Consider the following 23,743-nt stretch of genomic DNA (forward strand, 5'->3'; position numbering starts at 1 on the left):
TAGTAGGCTATCAATAGCCTAATTATAATAATAAACAATTTATGTATCGATATGACTTTTCTGCTGCTCAGTCTTTATCAGTTCCTCAAATAAATTAAAAGAGGTTAAGCCCAATAAATGTGCCACACGTAATAGCCGAATATAAGATAACCCTTGCCTATCCCATTTCAATTAGGCAGCACTTCTCCACCACGAACAAGCTGTCATTAAGTTTTTGCGTTTAGTAGGCTAGGCCTACAACTTTTATGACGTGACGTTTCTTGGGCATAGAGAGCCGAAGTCACGCCCTTCTACTTCTGGTCCATGGGACCTATCTTTCAAAAAAATATGAACGGGAGTTAATGGAGAGATAACAATTATTTTTTGGTCCAGTTTGAATTGTGCCACGAATTTCACATATGATGTGTGTGAATTTAAAAGATAATTTTTCACGTCAAGAAAGTACTGTTGTTCGATAGACTTCAAAAGTTATGTTGGTTTTGTGCGAATCCACTCAGTGGACTACATCTCTCGTCTCGAACGATGTAATGCCACCAACATAATGAAACGATAAGAGCTGTTATGCTAGTTAACGGTTGCATCTTGCTGCCTGCTATGTCACTTAACAGTATGTAATGTACAGTCTATGGACGAATACAACTTACCTGATGTGTTTAATCCTCTGACTCATGGTATTTTCTTCGGCAAGGAAAGCCCAATTAAGACCTGTTGCTGGTATGCTTGTACAATAGGGAGGGAAAGTGAAAACCAGCGCCCCAAGTGGTTGCGTTCCCATCGAAGAGCAGCTCCAATGTTAAGTCCTATAGACCTATTTTTAAAAAAATATTGTGAAGCCAAATCAGAGATGTTATCCACCAAAAATATTTTTCAGTGTCTATACAATAATAATCTTCTAACTGTGAAAATGTCAGACCCTATTTTGCCTTATTTCAAAAAATCGAAATTGCTCCTTTTGTTTCATAAACGATCTACAAAAGAAGTCACGTGACTTTGGCAAAAGACCTTAACCTTATTACCCTTCAACGTTACTCACGGTAGTATGGTTTGTTTATTAGCCTGGTTAGCATTGACACTTAACACTTACGGCCAGATCTTCATGTAAGTAGAAGCACAACACCAGTTATCCAGACATAAAAGTTATCACCATGCGGTTTACATCACGTTCCGTTATTACAAAAATATGTTAAGCCAGTTAAGCAAATTGCCGTGATCAGTTAGAGATTAAGCACCCAAACTTGTGACGTCACATGCAACTGTAATCCATTATCACCATGTTACGACAAAAACTCGAAACAATTCAACTGATCCTAAAAATAAGGTATGGCCACTTGAAGCAATAGAGGTGACCCCAGTGCCTCACATATGGAAGGCATTAAATTAAGATCCCAATGTGCACCGAGATTAGCCTGACGAGCCAGACCCACATTAAAATGTAGGGTCTGGACACTCACCGTTCGCAGTGCTCAGTCCGAGGGGCGGGATAATCAATTGTCTTTCAAATTCCCTCTGCACGCAATAGGACAGCGGCAGCGCTATGAGTCCCATGCGTTTCCCACCAGCGGAGCTAGTTGGCTAGTTCAAACGTTTGCCTACTTAATAAAAGCTTAACTCGTGTCACACTGTTTGCCAGCAGCAACATCCATCTTATTTGTTTTCAAGTAGCAGGGAATTCAAGCCAAACCGTTGCAACTCTGCCATCAATCATTATGTTAAGCCCACCTAACGACTCTATACACGATTTCATTGGCCTGATTAAGTTTCGATTTCTGGAGCTCACAAGCCAACGGAGAGTTGCTAGACTAGCCCTGGCAGCAAATGTAATTTGCGGCCGCTAGGGGCGCGTCTAGATTTCTAGGCTACACCGAGATATATTTTTTCAAAAAAAAATCCCATCCACTCCGCTAAACTCTAGGAACACAACCACTAGATTGCGATGAGATTACTTTCCCTCCCTATCTAGTGTGGCTGTCAATGAGCTAACATCACTAGCGCGACTGATGGGTTGTAGTCGTTTGAATTACGATCTTTCACAATGTTGTAATTCAATAGTTACGAAACAATCTGCAAATGTCTTTACATGAAAAATTGTCTTTAAAATTGACAAACATCATATGGGTAATTCAAGGCACAAGTCAACCGGGACCAGAAAATAATTTATTTTTCGCCATAGACTGCCGTTCAAATTTTTTTGAAAGATAGGTCCCATAGACCTCTCCAGAATAAGTCCCGCCTCCGTAACTTCCGTATCCATCCAACTTCCGGGCGTCGATTATCTATGGGAAATAACATGGCGTTTCGAAATGTCATACCGGTAAAACATCTGCGAAGTAGAAAAAGCTATTGGGCAGATTGGCCTACACACTTCTGCCATCTAGTTTCCACTGGATTTTTTGATTGTCAAATTCAGTGGAAACTAGATGGCTTAAGTGTGTAGGCCAATCTGCCCAGCAGCTTTTTCCACTTTGTCACCTACAGAGTTTGACAGGTACGATCTTTCAAAACGCCATGGTATTTCCCATAGACATTTGACGACCGAAGGTTGGATGGATACGGAAGTTAGGAGGTTAAATGCTGTCTGGGTAAGTCAGTGTTATGGAATATGACTTATCAAGTCTTAGTTCATAGCCGGGGTGAACACCGAGTAAACATAGCCTAGCTAGATAGCTGGCTACGATTTTCATACAGTAATATCAAAGATTCTTGCTCCTTCTCAACTCTCTGGTAATATTATATTCACAAAATACAACCAATAGTACGGTAATGTTAAATCTTACTTGTGAAAAGTAAATCCCCCGAGGCCTGTTTGCGATGGTCCGCCGATTTGAGCAGGAACATGCTGCACAGGGCTGGCATCTTGTGTCTTCTGCTGCAACGCAACGAGGAGTATGACCGGTCCAAGATGGCGGCCGCATTTCTCATTTCCAGCAGCCAATGTATATTATGTCTATGTATATTATGTCTATGTGCGCAATGCTCATCTAGGCTATGGATTTAAGTGGCTTAAAGGCAGCAAAAGTGGGATATAGTGCAACTGCTTCCCCAAAACAATTCCTCCATAACTGTGTATTTAATCGTTTGACATGTGGATAACTTTCAGTGGAATAAACAAAAGGTAAAGATTTTGTTATCACAAGGCTAGCTGGTTCGTTATATGGCGAAGCATATAGCCAAATTTGTTTGCAGCAGTGAAGCTGAGTTTGATGTTAAGATTGTTGGTAACTGTCAGGGAATTTAACCCCAACATATAGAGATATAAGAACCACAACACGTAGTATGGCTTTGCCCACAAAAACTCTGGTACCAAGAGGAGAGCCTGCTAATGTAAGGAAGAATTCCTCACACCATCAGTCTCTGACTCTGCAGCCCAAAAGCTGTGTCTTTTATTGTACAGATGCACACAGAAAATAGGAAGCAAGACATAGCGACTTTATTGTGACATACTCTTATCTCACCCACACACACACACAGAGACAGGGTGCAGTTCCTGTCTGTCTGGGTGCACACTTAACTTGTACTCTCTGTTCTTAAAACTCAGCACAACAACATTTAACTTGAACTCTCTGTTCTTAGGACTCAGCACAACAATATTTCTGCTTACAGCTTACACAAATGGTTATACAATGATAATAATTTCCTTACAGTAACGTAAACGTTTCTTCAGTTAGCAGTAGCCTACTGTTTTTTTATGTTGCATTCATTTTCATTGGCAAAAGCTAGCCTAATATAAAATGAGAACCTATATAGATTTGAGGGAGCTGCAGCTGTTAGCATCAGCACGGTCATATTAACACAGCAGGCACTAGCCCAGTGAAGGATTGTGTAAACCCCATCCCCAGAAACCAGTTTCAAACCAAGCTTGCGCTGATGATGCATGATCACTGATCAAATTGCTATTTTCTGACAGGATGAGCACAACCATGCAGGTTGTCTGAATCTCAAGCTCTTTAGCCTTAACCTGACCCTAGCCAGATGAATTTCGTTCCGCTATAGCTCCGCCTAGCTTCACTCACATCCATCTGGGACCTCTTCCATTGAGAGTGATTTCTGCAACCGACTTTATGGTTCAGCCAATCAGGACGCAGGGCGGGAGTTTCATAGATGTGACATAGCGTAGAAGCGACACTGTTATTAGCGTCACGGGTTGGCTTCGATGTGAGTGGTTGAAGTAGCACGTCAATAGATGACGGACAAGTGGCTTATTCAATCATATGCAAGCATTTTTTGATCTGGCTAGGGTCAGGTTACTTTAGCCTATCATCTTAATGCTGTATTCACAGCACGGTGAATGACAAACGGTGAGTTCATACAGTAGCCTGGTTATTTATCAAGGACTATATCACGTTTTATATGTTATTATGATCACTCGCATCGCATTACCATGGGGTTACTGTGTAGGTAATGCTACGGTTAACTTAACATGCCCACCATTACACTGGAAAGATGTTAGAATGAGTTCGCTCATTATCTCAGATCAGTGAAGAACTACCAGAGAAAACTGTGTAGGTAATGCTACGGTTAACTTAACATGCCCACTATTACACTGGAGAGATGTTAGAATGAGTTCGCTCATTATCTCAGATCAGTGAAGAACTACCAGAGAAAACTGTGTAGGTAATGCTACGGTTAACTTAACATGCCCACCATTACACTGGAGAGATGTTAGAATGAGTTCGCTCATTATCTCAGATCAGTGAAGAACTACCAGAGAAAACGTTGGGGAGAAAACTAAAACAAGTTAATGTTAGACTTGTTAAAGTTTCTCATTGCAAAATTAAAATCTCCATGCGCTTTTGTAGGCTACACGCAGTCTCAAAAACACTGTTTACAGCTGAGTCACGTACTAGGTCATTTTTTTTATAACGATAATTTGGATAGGCCTAGGCTACACTTATGGGGTGGGTGCTTTGTGTTTTCTAAAGAATCTCCCGTCTTGGTTTTGTACAGAAATTAATATTAAATTACACATACGTAAAAGGGAGAAAAAAGCTTCCGATATTTAGCAGGCTACGGTCTGGAATTTAATTTAATAGCCTATTGTTGTAATGGTAGGATAACTACACAGTTTACACAATAATTACACTGTGTTATAAATATTGTATATCAATGCATTTATTGTCTGTCAATTACCCAAAATTGTGGCTCTGTGTCTCATTGAACAGTAGCTTATTTAATGCATTCTAATCCATTGTCAATCACTTCCGGGAACTTTTTGAAGTTTACATGAACCATTTCGAGTGACCTTAACGAATTTTGAACACCCATTGTCGCAACTCTACCTTTATATGGCTCTGGGTGAAATTAACCGTTTGTAATATTATTGCCCCGTCAAACCCCAACCCCCCATACATACACACACACACACACACACCCCACCAAAGACCTCAGTGGGATCAATAAGTGGTCCTTTTTGTAGCTCCACAGGCCCTGGTTAGCCGCGTCCTGAAGTGCAGATAACTGGGTCAGCATCGTGGCTTTGGGAGAAACAATTAAAGCAAAGTCCCTCTCTCCTCCGGTGGGTATAGCACATTGTGTGAAAAGAGAAGAGGTTTTATAATAGATTTTTGTTCGTGTGAAAAGAGGGGAAAAAAATAAATAAAATAAAATAAAAAAAACTGAGTGGCTGACCTCTGAGTCCGCGGCGCTGAAAGGCATCGGGGAAGAGAGGGCAGTATACTCCCCGCGGAGCTAAAGTATATTAATTCAACCCATCACTCTGCGCGGTGTTAGTCTTACCCCAGTGCTGCGGAGGGAGCACTTTCACGCTGACATCGAGGAATCTTGGAGAAATGTCTGTGAGAGCCAATGGGACCCAAGCGACGATAAAGCACCTGGAGGAGGGCACAGGGGCCAATCAAGCGAGTCTGGACAGATTGTTTTCCTTCTCTTTCCACCATGGCATGTGTCTTTTAATCCCTCCCTCTCTCTTCAGTGTCTTTCCCCAAGAGCTCCTAACTGGGCTAAGGAAGTTGTGAAAGCTAGGATTTAAGTGGTGAATATGAACGAGGGGTTTAGCTTCCTGCTCCACACACACAAAAGAGTGGAGGGCTTTTTTTATGGAAGTGCCGATCAGTGCTGACAGTCTCTCTCTCTCTCTCTCTCTCTCCTCTCCTTGTTTTATCTCCAGCCAAAGAGGGTGACAGCCTTATCATCCTCTCCTTTCCCCAACCACTCCAAAGCCCCTATCTGCTTCTTCTTCTTCTTGCTCCTCCTCCTCCTCCTCATATCTTCTCTTCCCCTTCTCCTGCTGCAGCTGCTGTGAAGAGAGGCTGCCTTTTCTCCCGGATTCTCTCACTTTGCCTCCAATCTGGAGCCAGCCTTGCCTTGCCCTTCTCCAATCTGCATGTCTCATGTGGCCAGTCTCGAAATAATCCCATCACGTTATCCTCCCAAAAGCAGTTACCTAACAGTTTCATTTATTCACACCAATCACCAACTAACCACTACCCCCCCCCCCAACCTTTCTCTTTCCTTCGCTTTCCTTCTTAGGTGCACAGATTGTTCACTTGTTGTTACAGTAAAAATAATGATCTTTTTACAAAGATTTCAAATTCCCCCCAGCTCTGTTTCATTGTATGCAGAAACTGTGATCAAAGCGACACTGAGCATACTTTTCTGAATAAAATTTTATCTGTCTTTTAGTCATGTGTATTTGCAAATTCCTTTATCAGCATTCCCTCTTCAAACACCCAGTAATGCCTGTGACAGTCTTTACAAACAGACAAAAATATCCACAAATGTTAACAGAAGCACAATAAGGCACAAAGTCCACAGAGATATATCAGCTTTTTTCTCAGGTATATTTTGTTCCATTTCTTGATTAGCTATATTGCAGTGAAGAACAATCATGGTTACATTGTGTTTTGTTTGTGAGTCAAAGTGTTTTTTTTCTCTTAAAAACAACAAGCAAAAATGTTAGCAACTTGCCAGAAATGCTTTTCTGCACTCAAATTTCAAGCACAATAGCCTCATTTTTAATGAACCCCGGCATTAGATTTAGATATAGACTGCATTTGCCCACAATGAGGGAGAAGGATAAGTGAAAATGACTCAGAGAGTGCACCAAAGCATGTGTGAGAATGGCAGAATGAGACACTGCTCACTACTCAGACATATTGTCCCATTTTTATTGGCCACTTTGTCTGAGAATAAGCCCCTCTCTAAGGACCTGCCAGTGTACCTTCTTTTCCCCCTTTCTTTCTTTCTTTCTTTCTTTTTTTCTGTCTTCTTTTCGTTCTTTCCCTTTGACATTTTCATTTGCAGTTCCAACTGAGCGAGGCAAATGAAGGCGTTCGATTCAGTGGCTTCGGCTCCAAATGGCTCCATCACTTGATTTAACCCCAAATCTCCACAAATCTCCAGGATTTTTCAGAATCAAGTGCCTGACCGGCTCAGATTAGGTGTACTCTGGTAGCCCACTGCCTGTTCTACTTTCTGGCCAGACGGCATCTGACCTTGGGTCAGAGCCAGATCCTCAAAAAGATCTCCAGTTGGATGACATCTGGCTAAACCGTCCTCTTTCCTTGTCATGAGTCACCGTTGGCTGACAGTTTTTCTTTCCTGTGGGGTGGGTGTGGACACTGAAAATTGCTGAGAAATATCAGGACAATTAGAGTACTTCTCTATAGGTGAAATGGAAACCTTTTCCTTTTGCCCCCCCCACCCTCTTTCATTCCCTCAGATACCTGAGCATTTGTATTGTGGGTGCAGTTCACTGTGATGAATGGCTTGAGATAGGCATCAAGAAGTGAAGATCCAAGTAATATCGAAAGGGTCAAATAGACTTGTTGTTGGATTTAAACCAACATCAGTAATCAGGTAAGGTGTTAGATAGTGAAGCTATGCAATTACCTTCCGTGGGTTGCAACATATCTGCAGTGGAGAACTGAAAGGCTGTGACAAGTAAGCTAATTGCTTGTCAATTTGTAGCCCATCCGGATAGAACAAAGAGATGCTGGTCTTAACATACAAGATTGAATGCCAACAGTGAGGTAGTTGTTTTGAAATCCCTTTTTATTGTGATTTATCCTGAGATTAGTGACACTATAAGCTTTTGCAAATATTCTGAAATTTTTAAAAAGTAAATAAATAAAAACTTGACAATGTTGGAGACCTGATTTTATCTCCAGTCTCCAAAAACAGCAACATAACTTCATTACAATGACTTGCCAGTTGCAGTCAAAACAAACCATCCCCTTATAACACTCCAATATACAGTAGATTTGCCTATGCCTAAAAATGAATAATTTCCTGCAGAATGAAGCCAGGGCTGAATGTTTGTGGTCGCTCCCTGAGTAATTCCAGAGGAAAATGGGCTGCGCTGTGGCTTCCCTTCCGTCTCTGGCCTGATTTAATGGGGTAGATTAGCCTCTCCCGGCCCCATTGAAGACGTCTGTCTGATTTAGGCCTGTGAGGCTCACTCGCCCCCCTGCCGATGTTGCTTATGTTAGCTCATTTCCAATCGATCAGCTGCTGAGACAAAGTGTTATGTTAGTGTTCCCATTACCATGCCGGCGAGATATTGACAGCCTGCTAGCCACTTATATATTTTTCCAGCCAAGAGCTGGGTGACAACTGCAAGTGCTGCCTCTGAACATGCTTGACCAGCTTGGACCATGTAGGATGAGAGAGAGAAAGAGAGATAGAGAGAGGGAGAAAGAAAAAGAGAGAGTTTTTTGTCCTTATTTAGGCACACCAGCCAGCTCTTGCTGTGGGCTGATGTGTTCTTTCGCATGGGTTACTGAGGAGTCGCCATCTGTTAGTGGTCTAACCTTTTGTACCTTGCCCTAGACTTCCCCCGCAGCTGCATCATCACCAGAAGGGCATTATGTGGAGATCTCCTAATCCATTATTATAAGCGTGCGTCAGGCGGAGGGTCTGGTGTGGAGAGGCCGAGTAAGAGCAGGGAAATTCAGCTGATGAACGGAGATTATCTTGGCTGCGGTGACAGCAGCTGGAGGAGTGGCTACAGCAATGGCCGAGGCAGAGACAGGGAGATACAGAGCGGGGGCCGCTGGCACTGCGTTAGCCGCTGCGAGCTATAATGCACTTCAGCCTTTCATCACTGACGGCCACATTTGTAAATGTCAAAAAGCAATCACCCACAGTCAACCATTCGTCCACATCACGATGGCACCGCAATAAATAAAGTATCATTCAATGCCCTAGGCATTACTCATGTGTTGTTGTTTTTTAAGGAAGAGGAGGGAGGGAGGGGGTGTTGTCATTCGGGTTGAGAGAGCGAGGCCATTTTGTATGTAGCAAGCAGAGAGGTACAGCAGAGTCGTCATTGCTACTGCTGCTGCGACTGCGACTGCTGCTACTGACCGACTGCAGAGGGAAGCTCTGGGCCCTGGAGGCGATGCTGCAGGCTAGCCGATGACAGCCATTGGCATTGGCTGGAGCGGCGGTGAGAGGATTTGAAGGCCTGACTCGGCAGGATCATATAGCCATGCTGTCCAAAGTCCCCCTCCACCTAATGCAAATGTTGTGCTTTAGCAGAAAGGACTGCCCATTCCTCCCAAGAATTTACAGTCTACACAGTCTCTGTTTTTACAGTCTACAGTATCTGTAGTTTTTCTCATGCTAGATACAGAAATGTGTAGGCTTTGTTTTTTGTGTTTCTGTCCTTATATTATTTCGTGTTTGTTGGTGTGATGCGGAAAATTGCATTCTCATGAAATCTTACATCATTTAGACACGATATGATAACACAGGAGCTGAGGAGAAACATGCTGACATGTTTACTTGTCTTTTTCCCTCCTGATTGTTTTTGTAATGCCAACCAACTGTGGACTATCACAAAATGCTGGAGATGAAGAAAAAATGATGCAAGAACGAATCTGCTTAATTAGAAGTGCTGATTCATTGGGTCTCCGCTGTGCTTCATAAGGAGTTGGTAGTAGCTCTGACTGGAGGAGGGAGCCAAAAAACTCAGATGAAACCAAGCGGCCAGCTGACGATTACCTACGACTGAGAAGTAAATAAATAAAGACAATTTGCAGTGTCCCAGTTAAGACAAAAGCTCGCTGTTAGCCTTGATTTTGTTTAACTCTCTTTCTCCCTCACATCCCATACAAACCCCCAAAAAAAAAAAAAAAAAAAAAAGGAAGGAAAGAATTAACAAAAATACTAAAAATGTAGTTTCTGCTTGATGTGAGGCCTTAATTGCTCATGGAGTTAATGGTTTGCCAAATGCAGCACAATATCCTGTACCAAAATATCCTGTGGGGATGTGTTTTCTCCGAGAGGCAACTGGATGCTTAGCCTCCTGCCAGTCGTGTTGTTGTCACTGGTAAATAGAGGGCTTTGATACTTAGAATGCTCAAAGGCATTATTCCAAACATCACCCAATATCTTTGTGGAGTACAGATTTCAAAAGCACTGGAGGTTAAACATGTAACATTTGCATCATGCAACATTGTAAAAAAATACTTCTCTGTGCACTGTTTGCCCCAGAACATTACACAAACTCTTCTTAGTCGAAGAGGACATGTTTTTTTTTAAATAACAATTTGCTGTTTAATCTAAATAATAATGGAGGTTGTTGTCACACCTTGACCATATAGACTCAGAACATGAACTCATATAATATGCAGTCATGTTGTAATGGTGCCATCACATCTTATTAAAGGCGGTCTAAGTGTTGTTGGGTAACGTCACTTCCAGTGTCTTTAAACACAGCTTTTGTTTCATGATGTCATCCCTTTACAAAATGTGAGATTGGTAGTGAAGTGTTAATCCACAGCTTTACTGTGGCAATGCAGGCTGTCGTGTTAAAGTCACCGGGCCTTGACCGTTTGCATAAAATATGTTCCACTTGACCTCCACTTGTTTGGAGACAAAGCTTTATTTTTTGCATTTTTTTGAGTTTCACCCCGCTATGTAATTCATGAGTCACACTGACAACTCATTTATTGGCTGTAGGACCCAATGTCCTCCGAGGAAAGGAGGATGATTTGACCACCCACTCACAATTACGCTCAATTGTGAGCTAAAGAGTGAAGCGCTGTCTTGTTGAGGCTGAGGTGGATCTCCTCCAAAAAGAGAAACCAAATTACTCCACTTTTCCACCATTTTGACTGTGTTATTTCTGCCTGCTCTTTCATAGCTCATATAGCTCATCTCATGAGCTCCAGTTTCATAGATAAAGAAATCTGTTGCTGGTTAATTACTCCAGTTTGTAATTGCCCACTCCTTTATATGTCCAAGATGGAGATGTCTACTTTAAGTTGCAGTTTTAGTCCAAATGATATGTTTACTCTGGAAAATTGCAGTATAATTGCAACACATATTTTCTTTAGAGAGTACATAACCTATGTTTTACACTAATGCCACAGACACGCTACATTACTTTCAAAAGTCGTCATATGATTACTAGTCACTGGTGATAACACTTTCCACAAAAGAAGATTTGGACCTCCTTACAGGTCCAGATATTTAGCCTGCTTGATATCTTGTATCTGAACAGCAATAGAACATCAATTTGCAAGGGCCGTTTTGCGAGTGCCTATTTATAAGGTCCAAGCAAGTGCCAATTAGTCTCTAATCTGGGCTTTTTTTTTTCAGTGACGGCGAGTGTAAAATCAGGGCTAACATTGTATAGTGTGAATATGGCATTACTGTTGAAGTTGATGTTTTACACTGTATGTATGTAATGTATCCACTATGAGGGAATTCCACATAGGAGCCCATGCATTAAAGATGGACATACTGACCACATGTGGAAAAACATTGGCTGCTACCTAGCTGAGTGCCAGTGTGGGGCCTCATTGGCTGTATTGTGTATTATGTGTGGACTCACCCTGTTCTGAGGCTGTGTTGAATGAAGTAGTCATGTGTGGCCAATTCACCTTTAGTTGACCCACAATCCTGTGTGATTGTGTGCCAGTATGCTGGCCACTGACAGTGCTGCCCACATCCTCATGTGGGTTGGTTAGAAGCAAAATCAGCCGTGCCGATATTCAGCTGAAGCAAAAGGAACCTGCCAAGACTGTGGTTTCTCAGGGGGTAGTAGCGATGACCATTACCTCCCCATAACAAACATGTGTATGAGGTCATTGCGAGTGAGTCCAAGGTTGTTTTGTCTTCAGGCAGCCACAGTCCATGGATCAGGGAGGATAATGGGAGCGGTGTGGCCGAATGCTCTCCAGTGTGTTGTGTTGAAGCCACAGAAATTGACCGTGAATGTATGACTGGATTTGTGGACTCACTGAAGCACATGTCAGTGTCTGTTTATTTCCTTTCTCCTTTGTTGGGCATCTTACAGCAAAAAGCCAAGCTGTGATTATTGTGCAGCTGGCTGTGATATGATAGAAAGCAATGATTTTGCAGAGTGCCTGTCAAAGAGCTGTATGTATGTGTCCACGTTCGTAAAAGCAAAAATGACAGCGTTCAGCTGGCGTGTCCTCTGAAGTAAGGCAAATGACCTGCATGTAATTCCAGCTGATCACAAACATAATTTAATTTCTCATAACAAAGAACCAGGGGCTCAGAAATGTTGTCCACTCACACGGTGACGAATCACATAATCAGTAATTATGCCAACAAAAAAGAGAGAGTGAGAGAGTTTGAAAGCACCCTAGTTCGGATAAGCATAATTACCTCAGACTCGCTGTGTCCTACAAAGGGCATTCATAACCTGAATGATGTGCTTGTTACAGAGAACAATGGACAAAAGTAAGAATAAAATCAGAAGCCCAAAAAGATCTCAATCTTTTTTTTTTTTAAGGCCATAATTGTGCCTCGGTGCTGGAACAGTGAGGGTAAACTTTGCCACTTTCATCTCGGCCCCATAGCCTTTTTTATTTTTCAAAGGTATAGCCCTTGGAATCTGTTGGAAAAACTAAAAAAAAAAGCGTGTTGCTTTCATCCCGCACTCTTTGTGGTAATTACACAGAAAGCTGTGATTCCAGGCTGTCTTCACTGGGCCTGCGCTTCAGCCAAGATTATCTATGGTCTGGGTAAACCATTTTCCTCACCAGCCTAATGACTCTGGCAGCTAGTGCCAAGTGGCATCTGAGAAAATGAAATCCTCCTTTTTTCCCTCTTTTTTTCCATAACCGACTCCACATTGCTGGATTATTAACACACATATATAACACACACACACACACACACACACACACACAACCACACACACTAGAGAGAGAGAGAGGGCGAGCAGCACTGCACAGCTGTAATATTTTCAAAATGAAGATATCTGTGGTTCTCATAAGGAGACACACATGTCTCTTCTGTGCAAATCTTCATGGGTCTCTGATTTCATACATCTTCATTACAAAAGCTAATAAGTACAACATGCAGTGCATTTCATCCAACACACACACACCACACACACACACACCACACACATACACACACACACAGACACGCAAGCAAGTGCAAACACATGTAAGCATTTTTAGACAGTTACGCACATTTGCAAACACTTACACACATGTGCAAATACATACCAGTGCACATAGGTGCATACACATACAAACCCCCCCCGCCCCCAACACACACACACAAACACACAAGCACACTCAAAGTGTGTTTATTTAGTAAGATGGGCTTTCTCATCAGTGCCATTCATGGATGTATGCGAGCCGGAGCCCTTGTATGTGCTGCAGTTTCTCACTGGATTCCAACAGTCTACAACAAATACCATTACACTCATCATACCAAGGGTTTGTTTTAGAAAATATGGTTTTTGAAGTGCCTGTAGGCAGGAGTCAACAACAAACAACAACAAAAAAAATAAATGGAACTCAAGGTGCACAGATGGACAATCAGTGCCACTCATCTCAGCGGTCAGAAACTTTTAGTCCGGTAGGCTTTCTGCCATCTGAAGCACTTTGGCGTTAGTGTCGTGTTAAAAGCTGCCTTTTTTTCTCATGCCTTTCCCCTCTGCTTCTGTCTGCTTATTGCTGTCTTAGTCCAGTTGTTCTGCTGAAATGATAGGAAACTCAATTTCAGGAAGTGTGGGGCGTGAGGATGATCCTGAGTTGTTTTGAGTGCTGCGGTAGTTATATATTTATTGTTTAGTTGTTGTTCTTTTGTGAGACACACTGAGGCATGAATGAAGTTGATGAGAAGTTTGTGTGATGAGACCATTTATTCAGTTAAAATGTGTACGCTCTGCTCTCATCTTGGGTTTTTCCACATCAGAGGTGCTGGCACGCATGCTCAGGCAACAAATCACTTTTGACGCCAGAGTCAGCCATTTTGGCTCCGGGGGCCTGGCCTTGGAATGCATTATGCACTTTCAGTCTCTTCCTCGCAGTGCAACATGACATGACAGTCACTGTAACTGTCTATAGGGAGTGAGTTCCCATGAAGCCACTACAAAATAAATGAAACTGTGTGGCCGCGTGCCAGCCGCAAGTTCAGCGGAACTGAACTTTTGAACACATGGATTTACATACTATATATGGTATGAGACATGCTTCTCACTCTCACTGTTGAATGTACACTATGTTTGTGCTATTCTGTGTAGCACTGTTGTATCTATACAGTACTTCAGGCCGGCTGAGTCACTGTTTGTCATTTCTGAAACTATCCACTGCATCATCAGAAATACATCGTTGAGTAATCTACATACATGAAAGAACTATAATTTGCAAACATGGCTGACAATATTTGACTAAAGAACATTTTCCACACTCCACACCTCTTTATGTACATGCAAAACAGGCATTTGGCCATTTATCGACTCAATTACACAACCGATGCATCAGCATAAAAAAAGCTGAGGTACATAAACATCAGTAAAAATTCACAACAATTCGGGCAGATAAATGTGTCAAAGCCTTCTCCTTTACACCTCTTTTAAAGCCTGTTAAAATATCTCCAGTGCTTGGCCATTTTCACTGGCAATCACAGAGACGCTATAAATGTGTGGGTTGCAGTAAAGGGGGGGAGTTGATGAATAGTGAGAGAGACCAGAGAGAAGGAAGAAGAGGCAGAGCAGACAGCAGACAGTGATAAACCACTGTAGCCAATGTAGGACACCTCACGCAGACACCTTCTTCAGGCTATAATGGTCCAAACCAGGAAACAGACGTGAAAACATTCCTGGGACCACACTGTAGATGTGAAGGCGACACGCTTTTTCAAACTTTTTTTTTCTTTTTTTTTTTTCGAGGTGTCTTCTGTCATTGAAATCAGTTCCCTGTACCTATACAAGGAAACTTTGCTGAAGATGTCACTGAAGCCAAAGAATTGTCTGTTAACATGTCTGTCATAGCTCTCTACCTACCCTGTCAGAGACACTGTAAAGGTCCTGGACTGGCCCCTTATCTATGCTGTGCTGTCGAGAGAAAGCCACTGCATCCCCAGCAGCCCCATACACAGTATACTACACAAACTACAGCACACTACAGTTGATGTTGAGTCTTACGGTGGGAAGAAACAGATAGAGCAGTGGAGTTCACAGACAGACCAACAGACACTGAGCGTCTGTGAGACTATACTGTACACTGCACACATGGGTTTGTCTTTAAGGATGGCCTATGCAGCTGTATTTATTGGGCAGTGGCAGTCGTGGCCTACTGGTTAGGGCTTTGGGCTTGTAACCGGAGGGTTGCCAGTTCGATCCCCGACCAGTAGGAACGGCTGAAGTGCCCTTAGCAAGGCTGAAGCAAGGCACCTAACCCCTCACTGCTCCCCGAGTGCCGCTGTAGCAAGGAAGCTCACTGCTCCGGGTTAGTGTGTGCTTCTCCTCTCTGTGTGTTCACTGTGTGCTCTGTGTGTTCACTAATTCACGGATGGGATAAATGCAGACCAAATTCCTTGTATACGCAAGTATACTTGGCCAAGAAACCTGATTTACATTACATTTCACATTTACGTTGTCATGCAATTGTGGCGCTGGTCTATTCTTTTGGTTTCAATCATTGTATTGGCAGTATCATTTTAAACCATACAGATTTCATATTCTGTGCTCTAGGCTAGATAGCATGTTAGATTGAATATTTTCAATTCAAAATTGTAGAGCTTCAAATGTGTAATATTCTAGACCATGTGATTCATTTGGTGATAGTTCTCGGTCCCAGGCAAATAAGGTGAATGCAGCTCAAGCCAATTGAAATTCAGACATTTATGGCACTGCTTAAATGTGTATGATTTAATAGCATTGCTTCCAGCTCAATGACTTTGCAGAGGCGATTTGTTCATTGAATCCATATACATTTGCGATAGATGCCTCTGTTTGAAGATTCATGAATCAGATTGAATGTCGGGGTGTTAAAAAAAAGTAGCACACATTAGAAACATGCTCTGCTGCCTCATCGCCCCCGTGCCTGCCTGGGACCGGAAACGCTTTGAGATTTATAATGCGACCCCATTAACACCATGGCCACAAAACAAAGCTGTGCTGCCGTGAAGGAAAGGTCGGAAATCTCGCAGCAAACCAGGCGTGGCCTCTTAACATCTTCTTTTCACCACGCTGCCTCTCCTCCCCCGCCATAATTCGAGGCCATCCACTACCAATGTTTGCCTGCGCTATAGCACATTGTTCCTGAACTCATTCACCCTTGAAGGGATACGAGGTAAAGCCGCGAGGTTCCACAAGAAGCCATTTGTCCGTTTATAGTGGTGCGCCTACAATGACAACCGCAGTCATTATTTCACTTGGGCGGCCCTGGCGGAGGTAAATTAATCTAATTTTTACCCAATGAAATACAACTTTACGAAATATAAAAGAAAATTATGCGAGGCTAAATGATCAGCTGACCTGTGTAGGCCGTGGTTTACACATGTTAATGTGATTGGTAGTGCTACCAGCTAAAGTGTAGACAGAAGTGAGTGGATCTTTTGAAGCGATTTGAATAGAGATCGTCAGCAGGGGGTCTGCAGAGTTACTGCAGGGGGTCCGCCAAATGATTTCATCCCTTTTTCCTCCAAGAAAAGAATGACTCAAACATGTTTTATAAATATCTGAATCTGTCAGTAATTATTATTTTGATTAATAATTTAACATTGTACACGGCATTACAATGTATTTTTATGCATGCCCTACAGACAGCCCGACGCATCATATTAATGTTGGCTCGGTTTAATAAGCTACACCCTGTTATACAATATGTATACTAATAGGGTGTCCCTTTGCTGTGTCTCTATCAGACAAAGGGCCCTGTTGAAGACCGCTAGAGTAGAGGCATACAGGACCTATCCATGGTCCTGAAATGACACTAGAGCTACTCTAATGGACCTGTGTGAATGTGAATGATCTTTTTGATAGAAAAAAACATTTTCATCAGTTCCTTTTACATAAGCATTTCCATTCACAGGGTTCATCATGAAGTCACTCAAGTAAACTAATACAGTATATCTTAGTGAAAAGCTATATCTGCCATGCAGATATACAGATGACCAAATCCTTCAGATGAGATGCAACTAGATATCATCCTTGGATGTTATCATCACAAAGCTGTATTCCTTTCCATGGTCTCTGATAGGGGTGTACAAGGATGGTGGAATAACTGGTCAACTGTCTAGAGATACTACAGTACATTAGTATCCCTATTCAGTCATTCTATAATGTACGGAATTAGGGTACAAGTTGTACTGCCATGGTAGTGCAGCATAGCATAGCATAGAGTTTATGCTACCATGGTAGAGGTCTTTGTTCTGTTTTATGGTGGAGGTCTTTGTTCTGAGTATTTGTTAGTGTAGCCTACACAGTGCAGAGCAATGAAAGTAAGACTACCAACCTTATCCATCTTATGCTCTTGACAAAGCACCCTCAAAATAGCGCTGTTGGTAATGTAAATAGCCAAAGAATAAACAACAGAACAACAGAAAAATGTTGGAATAGTTGTAATTATTTTTATACACACCCCTAACCTGTGAGTCATAGGTTGTTTTTGTGAGACTATGGGTGATAAAAGAAACAGCAAACAGTGTCTAGAATTTCCTGTTGACTTCCCTCCCTATGTCCTGCTTGTTCAGTTGTTTCTCGTAGATGTTATGTGTTTGCCCTTGTTGTCCATGTGCGCCATTACCCAGGTGGGTGCCCTATTTTACACAAAAGCACTTGAGGACTGTTCACAATGAGTTACACAAACACACCCTATTATTAAAATCACTGGGCCGACCAATTATGATACCTTTTCATTTTTGCTGGTATGAGTCCGAGCTGCGTGATACCAGTAATTTTCCATCTGTTCCAGACCACCGTCTCATTTTCAACAAGGCCGTAATTGGTTCCTGTTCTTAAGCAATTTTAATTTCCTTTTGGGGGAGTGGGTGGTCTTTGTGTGAGTATATATATGTATGTCTGCGTGTGTGTATGTGTATGTGTGTGTGTGTGTGTGTGTGTGTGTGTGTGTGTGTGTGTGTGTGTGTGTGTGTGTGTGTGCGTGCGTGCGTGCGTCGCGCGTCGTCGCGTGGCGTCGCAAGGCGTCGTGTGTGTGTGTCCAAAGGTGTGTGTGTGTGTGTGTGCAGGAGTTTTGCCTGACTGCTGATTGGTGGTTTGGTTTGGATTGTGTCCACAACATTCATCAGGTAGGGGCTGGAGTGCAGGGGAGAGCCAGCAAAGGTTGATTGGAGGGCCGGGCGGCTCAGACACGGTCAGGGAGAATGGCTCTGCTGTACTTTCTGCAGTGCCTCTACTGCTAACAGCTGGAACAGTTTGGAAAGGGGATTGCTTATAGGGGAGCAGAGACTCACTCAACAGCCGAAAGAGTGGCAAAGATAAGAGGAAAAACAGTACGGTGGTGGATCACAGTCATAGTCACACATACCATATACATTCACACACAGCAAGAAACACACACACATACAATAAGTTGCTGACCCTACCAGATGTGTAGTGGTAAAATAAGAGGTGGGTAAACTATGAATTCTGGGATCACGGTAAGATGGACTGTGCCATGCGGTATTGGATTTTTAAACAGGTATTCAGAACATAATTGATGATGGTGGAGGTTATTGTCCAATGTTTATAGCAATACCAATGGTATTAAATGATTCCTAGACGTGGATAAACTGTGTTTACTTGCGTTTAGCCTCCACTACACCCCTGGACCCTACCCAAAGTGCTTGTGGTTGACACAGTGTTCTTATTAAACATTTTGTGTGTATGTAAGTGTGTGTGTGTGTGTGTGTGTGTGTTTGTGTGTATAGTGAAGGGTTTGGTGGCGAGAGTGGCTTCATAAAGGGAGCTTCATGAAGGGATCTGATGTGCTCTCCTAACTGCACAACAAACGATGACAGTGATGACCACAGCAGCAACAACAACAACAAAAAGGAAATTGATTTAGCAGTTTTGTCTTGTCTTGTAAATAATACATGGCTACCTCCACATCCCCCTTGGCCCCCTTGGGCTTGGCAGTTGCCAATTTATTATGCCTTGGTGAGGAGCTCTCAGACGGCCTTTTCATTATCACCAACTGACTGCCAAGGGTATTTTTGTGGGGCCAGGGCCTCCTGGGAAATGTGCGGGTTCTCCCAACCAGGCTGTTACCCCATCTGCATGTGAACGCTATGTGTACAACCGGTACACCTCGCTAACACGTTAGTGGCAGGCGGTCTTTTGGCGGAAACAGTGCAGCTAAAAAACGCAAAACAAAAAAGCAGTTGTAGATATTAAAGGACAAGAAGAGAGGGAGAGAGAGAGACACTCCATATCAGGGGGGTGCTAAATTTAGACAGTCAGGAGCTGGCGACATGTAGTAGTTAAAAGATAACATTATATTTTATTTTCAAAGATGGCTCCACCTCCAGTCTCCACCCCCTCCCCCCATCCCCCTGTTCTTTTTTTGTCCTTTTTGAGCACTGCTGCCTCTTGTGTGTTTTTGCTGTTGCCATTTCTGATTCCAGTGCGTAGCGCCTTCGACTCCCACGGCAGAGAATGGTGGGAGGAAACAATACCATTTTTTCCTTCTTTTTTCTTTTCTTGCCTCTCTCTCTCTCTCTCTCTCTCTCTCTCTCTCTTTTCTTTTCTCCCCCACTGGTGTGACAAGCCTTTGCTTGCAGCAGACTTGAAGTGGTGTGCACTTCTGTAGGAAACAGACTAATGAGAAGAGATTGGTGGAGGGAAGAAAGAACGGGAGGGAGAGAAAGACAAAGAGAAAGATGGAGAGTGACAATAAAGAGAAAGAGACTGTCCCTGCTTCTGCCCATGTGCACCACTGCGTCCCATCTGTATTTCCCCCTCTCTCTCTCTGTCTGTTTCTCTCTTTTACTCTTTCTTTCTTTATCTCTCTCTCCTCTCTCTGTTCTCTGTTCTGTTTCCCCATTTCTCTCTCTCCTCTCTCAATATGCCTGCCTTTATCTCGCTCCTTTCTTTTTCTCCTCAAATCTCTCTTTCTTCCCCCTCTCTCTCTTTCTCTCTCCCCCTCTCCCTCTCCACATATATAGCCTGTGCATCAGGCATGTGATGCTGTTGTGTCCTGGCTCATTAGCTGCTGCTGCTTGATCACAAGACCTTGCAGTCCTCCAGCTCTCTCTCTCTCTCTCTCTCTCTCTCTCTCTCTCTCTCTCTCTCAGGAGAAGCTGCAGTACTGACACGGCCACCCAACACACACACACACACACACACACACACACACACACACACACACACACTATCCCCCTCACCCTACATCCTCTCCTCGACTCCATGGCGACAGTGATGATGGGAAGGATGCAGCACTTTTGCACGCCCTCCCCTTTGCTTCTTGACAGTGTCGCCATCCTTCTGCCAGTGCCATGACCAAGTTAACCTTTACTCACGCACACCACGCTCATACAGCAAACAGATGTACACACATAGACCTAGGACCATGAGCACATGCACACACGCTCACTCACTCAGACCTAGGACCATGAGCACATGCACACACGCTCACTCACTCAGACCTAGGACCATGAGCACATGCACACACGCTCACTCACTCAGACCTAGGACCATGAGCACATGCACACACGCTCACTCACTCAGACCTAGGACCATGAGCACATGCACACACGCTCACTCACTCACTCGCACTCTCACACACTGGTACACTCACACATACATATGCTGACACATACCCACACATCACATAGACACAAGCACACACACACACACACACACACACACACACACACACACACACACACACACACACACACACACATATACATACACATACACATACACAAACACATACACACACACACACACACACACACACACATTGAAACGTAAGTGGTAGTAACCAATTTAAATCACAGTTGCCATTCAATTACATGCTTTTTTCACCGGTGACAAAGACTTCGCTATAGGCAGTCATTTTAGGCTCTCTCTCCTCTTTTGCTTTCAGACAAAGCTGTTGAATGAGGGTCACACTGGGCACGCGCACACAGACACACACACACACACACACACACACACACACACGCAGCAAGTGTGTGCATGTTTTCATTTACGTCAGACTGAGGGAGGATGGAGAGTGCAGTGGGTAGCTTTTAGAGATGTACCGATTGATTGGCTTGTTACCGGAATTGGCCGATTTTCAAGTGACCAGGTCAGTCTGAGATATGTCAATTTTATGCTGGTCAAATCCACTCGTGTGCCTCACTTGAAACAACATCCCCCAGCTGAGTTTGCAAAGTCTGAAGAAGCTAACAAGGGCCAACACTCAGGGCTGGATGTACAAAGAAAGCACTAATGCTGAGTTTTTTCTATGCACAGAAAGCGAACGCTGTGCTTTGCCATATTGTGTGGAATTTACTAAGATGTCACTTCATTACGTAAACAACACTCATCACCACCCGTCACTACGCCTGCTGCAAATAGTGCCCACAGCTGAACAACAAGCGCAGTTGAATGGAGTTACAGTAAATGATCACAACATTAAAATCAAATCAAAGTTTAGCGATCATACATAATGACAAGATGTCAACAAGCAGCGACTTACAGAGTGGGCCTAGTAGTTCTACTGTACTTAAAAAAATAAATACATTTTAACAGCCATTCCATTATTGAAAAGTTGATTACATTTCTATGTTAAAATGTTCTATTAAAGAAACGATAGAAAATAAATATATGCGTGTGCTGTAAAGTGGTTCGAAAAACTGAAATCAGAATCGGCTAAAATTGAAATTGTCAAGTTAATCTCTATGAAAAAACAGAAATTGGAATCAGCCCAGAATATTGCAATCGGTGCATCTCCAGTAGCTTTACTTTGAGCCCAGCAGGAGCAAGTAGCACTGCTATGTGTGGGTGAGTGGACGTCTGTGTGTCTATCACATATGGGCGTGTACAGACACGCACACACCCATACACACACACATACACACACACACATTCCAGCTGGTACAGGGGTCTTGTGTGTGTGTGTGCGTGGTGTGTGTGTGTGTGTGTAAAGAGAGGGCAGGGATCAAACGAACATGCAGCCCCGGCTGTCCCTGCACATTAGTAGTCCTGCTGGGGAGTCAATCTCTCTGGGGGGGTGGGGGTTCTTGCCGCACTCCATACACACACACACACACACACACACACACACATTCACACACACTCACAAATACAGTACACACACCCCATCCCAGAAATCTCACAGCAGACGCCAAGCAGGGGGTATTTTTGTGGCAGCCTTCTTTTAGACTGACAGGTCAGAGCTGTTTGTGAAATGGAAATAAATAAATAAATGGGTAGATAAATAAATAACTAAATGAAATAACTGTTAAATGTGTCAGCTTAAGTGCGCTTGGCATGGGAGAAGCCCTTTAATGTCATCACAGCTGGGGTCCCTCTTGCTGCAGGCTGGGGGGTGTGTGTGTGTGTTTGTGTGTGTGTGTGTGTGTTTGAGTGCAAGGGTTTTGTTTAGTTGCACATTTCACAGAGGTGTGGAGCAGTGAGTTACTTGTTTCTCTGTGTATTTTTTATTGTGTGTGTGTGTGTGATTGTGTACACATTAGTGTGTATGAAAAATCATTCTGGTATGTGGGACAGAAATTGCTGCTCTCTCTCTCTCCCTCCCTCTCTCTCTCTGTGCGTGTGTGCGTGTGTGTGTGTGTGTACTGTATGTGTTTGCTGCACAGCACTCTAAGATGCACATTGGTTGCTACTACAACCTGACCATGACTCTGCATCGTAGTTCTCCAGGGAGAATGCCCTCTCTGAAAAATCTACAAACAGGAAAATTCATTCATGCATGCAAAACACATCCTCCCACAAACACACACCACACACACACACACACACACACACACACACACACACACACATCATACACAAAGAGAAAGAAAGAAAGAAAGAAAGAAAGAAAGAGAGAGAGAGAGAGAGAGAGTGAGAGAGAAAGAGAGAGAGAGAAACAGTTTTTTCCCACATACCCCTATGATCTTTCACACACACACACACACACACACACACACACACACACACACACACACACACACACACACACACACACACGTCACACACACCAACACACTTCTTTTTTAGTTTCCCTCTATGGAAAGTGCTGCAGTGCGATGCCGTGGCATCTCTTCTCTTCTCTTCTCTTCTCTTCTCTTCTCTTCTCTTCTCTTCTCTTCTCTTCTCTTCTCTTCTCTTCCTCACTCAGCAGCCTCACAGTGTGACTAAAGACTTCTCATCACCACCTCCTCCACCTCCACCACCACCGCCTCCACCTCCAGCAATAGCAGCGTCAGAGGCTCCGCCAGCCCAGCTTTATCCTGAGGCAATGGCATTTACCTCCCTCCATGAGACCAGGGAGAGGGGCCTTTACGCAGCGCTCCAGAGGAGCATTACAGCACTTAACACATGCAAATAGCTCCTCTCTAATTTAGCACA

The 23,743-nt window shown here is 43.3% G+C and overlaps 1 protein-coding gene and 1 long non-coding RNA gene across 2 annotated transcripts in view; both read left to right on the top strand.

The window, feature by feature from the left end:
* Positions 1–23,743, top strand: part of igsf21a (immunoglobin superfamily, member 21a) — a 205,024-nt gene that overhangs the window by 86,445 nt on the left and 94,836 nt on the right. The window lies entirely within an intron of this gene.
* On the top strand, positions 4,350–4,557 carry LOC125302310. The gene is made up of 2 exons (XR_007194887.1): positions 4,350–4,395; positions 4,504–4,557. It is a non-coding gene; the product is annotated as an uncharacterized LOC125302310 (long non-coding RNA).

Source organism: Alosa alosa, chromosome 10, assembly GCF_017589495.1.
Source record: "Alosa alosa isolate M-15738 ecotype Scorff River chromosome 10, AALO_Geno_1.1, whole genome shotgun sequence".
Lineage (NCBI taxonomy): Eukaryota > Metazoa > Chordata > Actinopteri > Clupeiformes > Clupeidae > Alosa > Alosa alosa.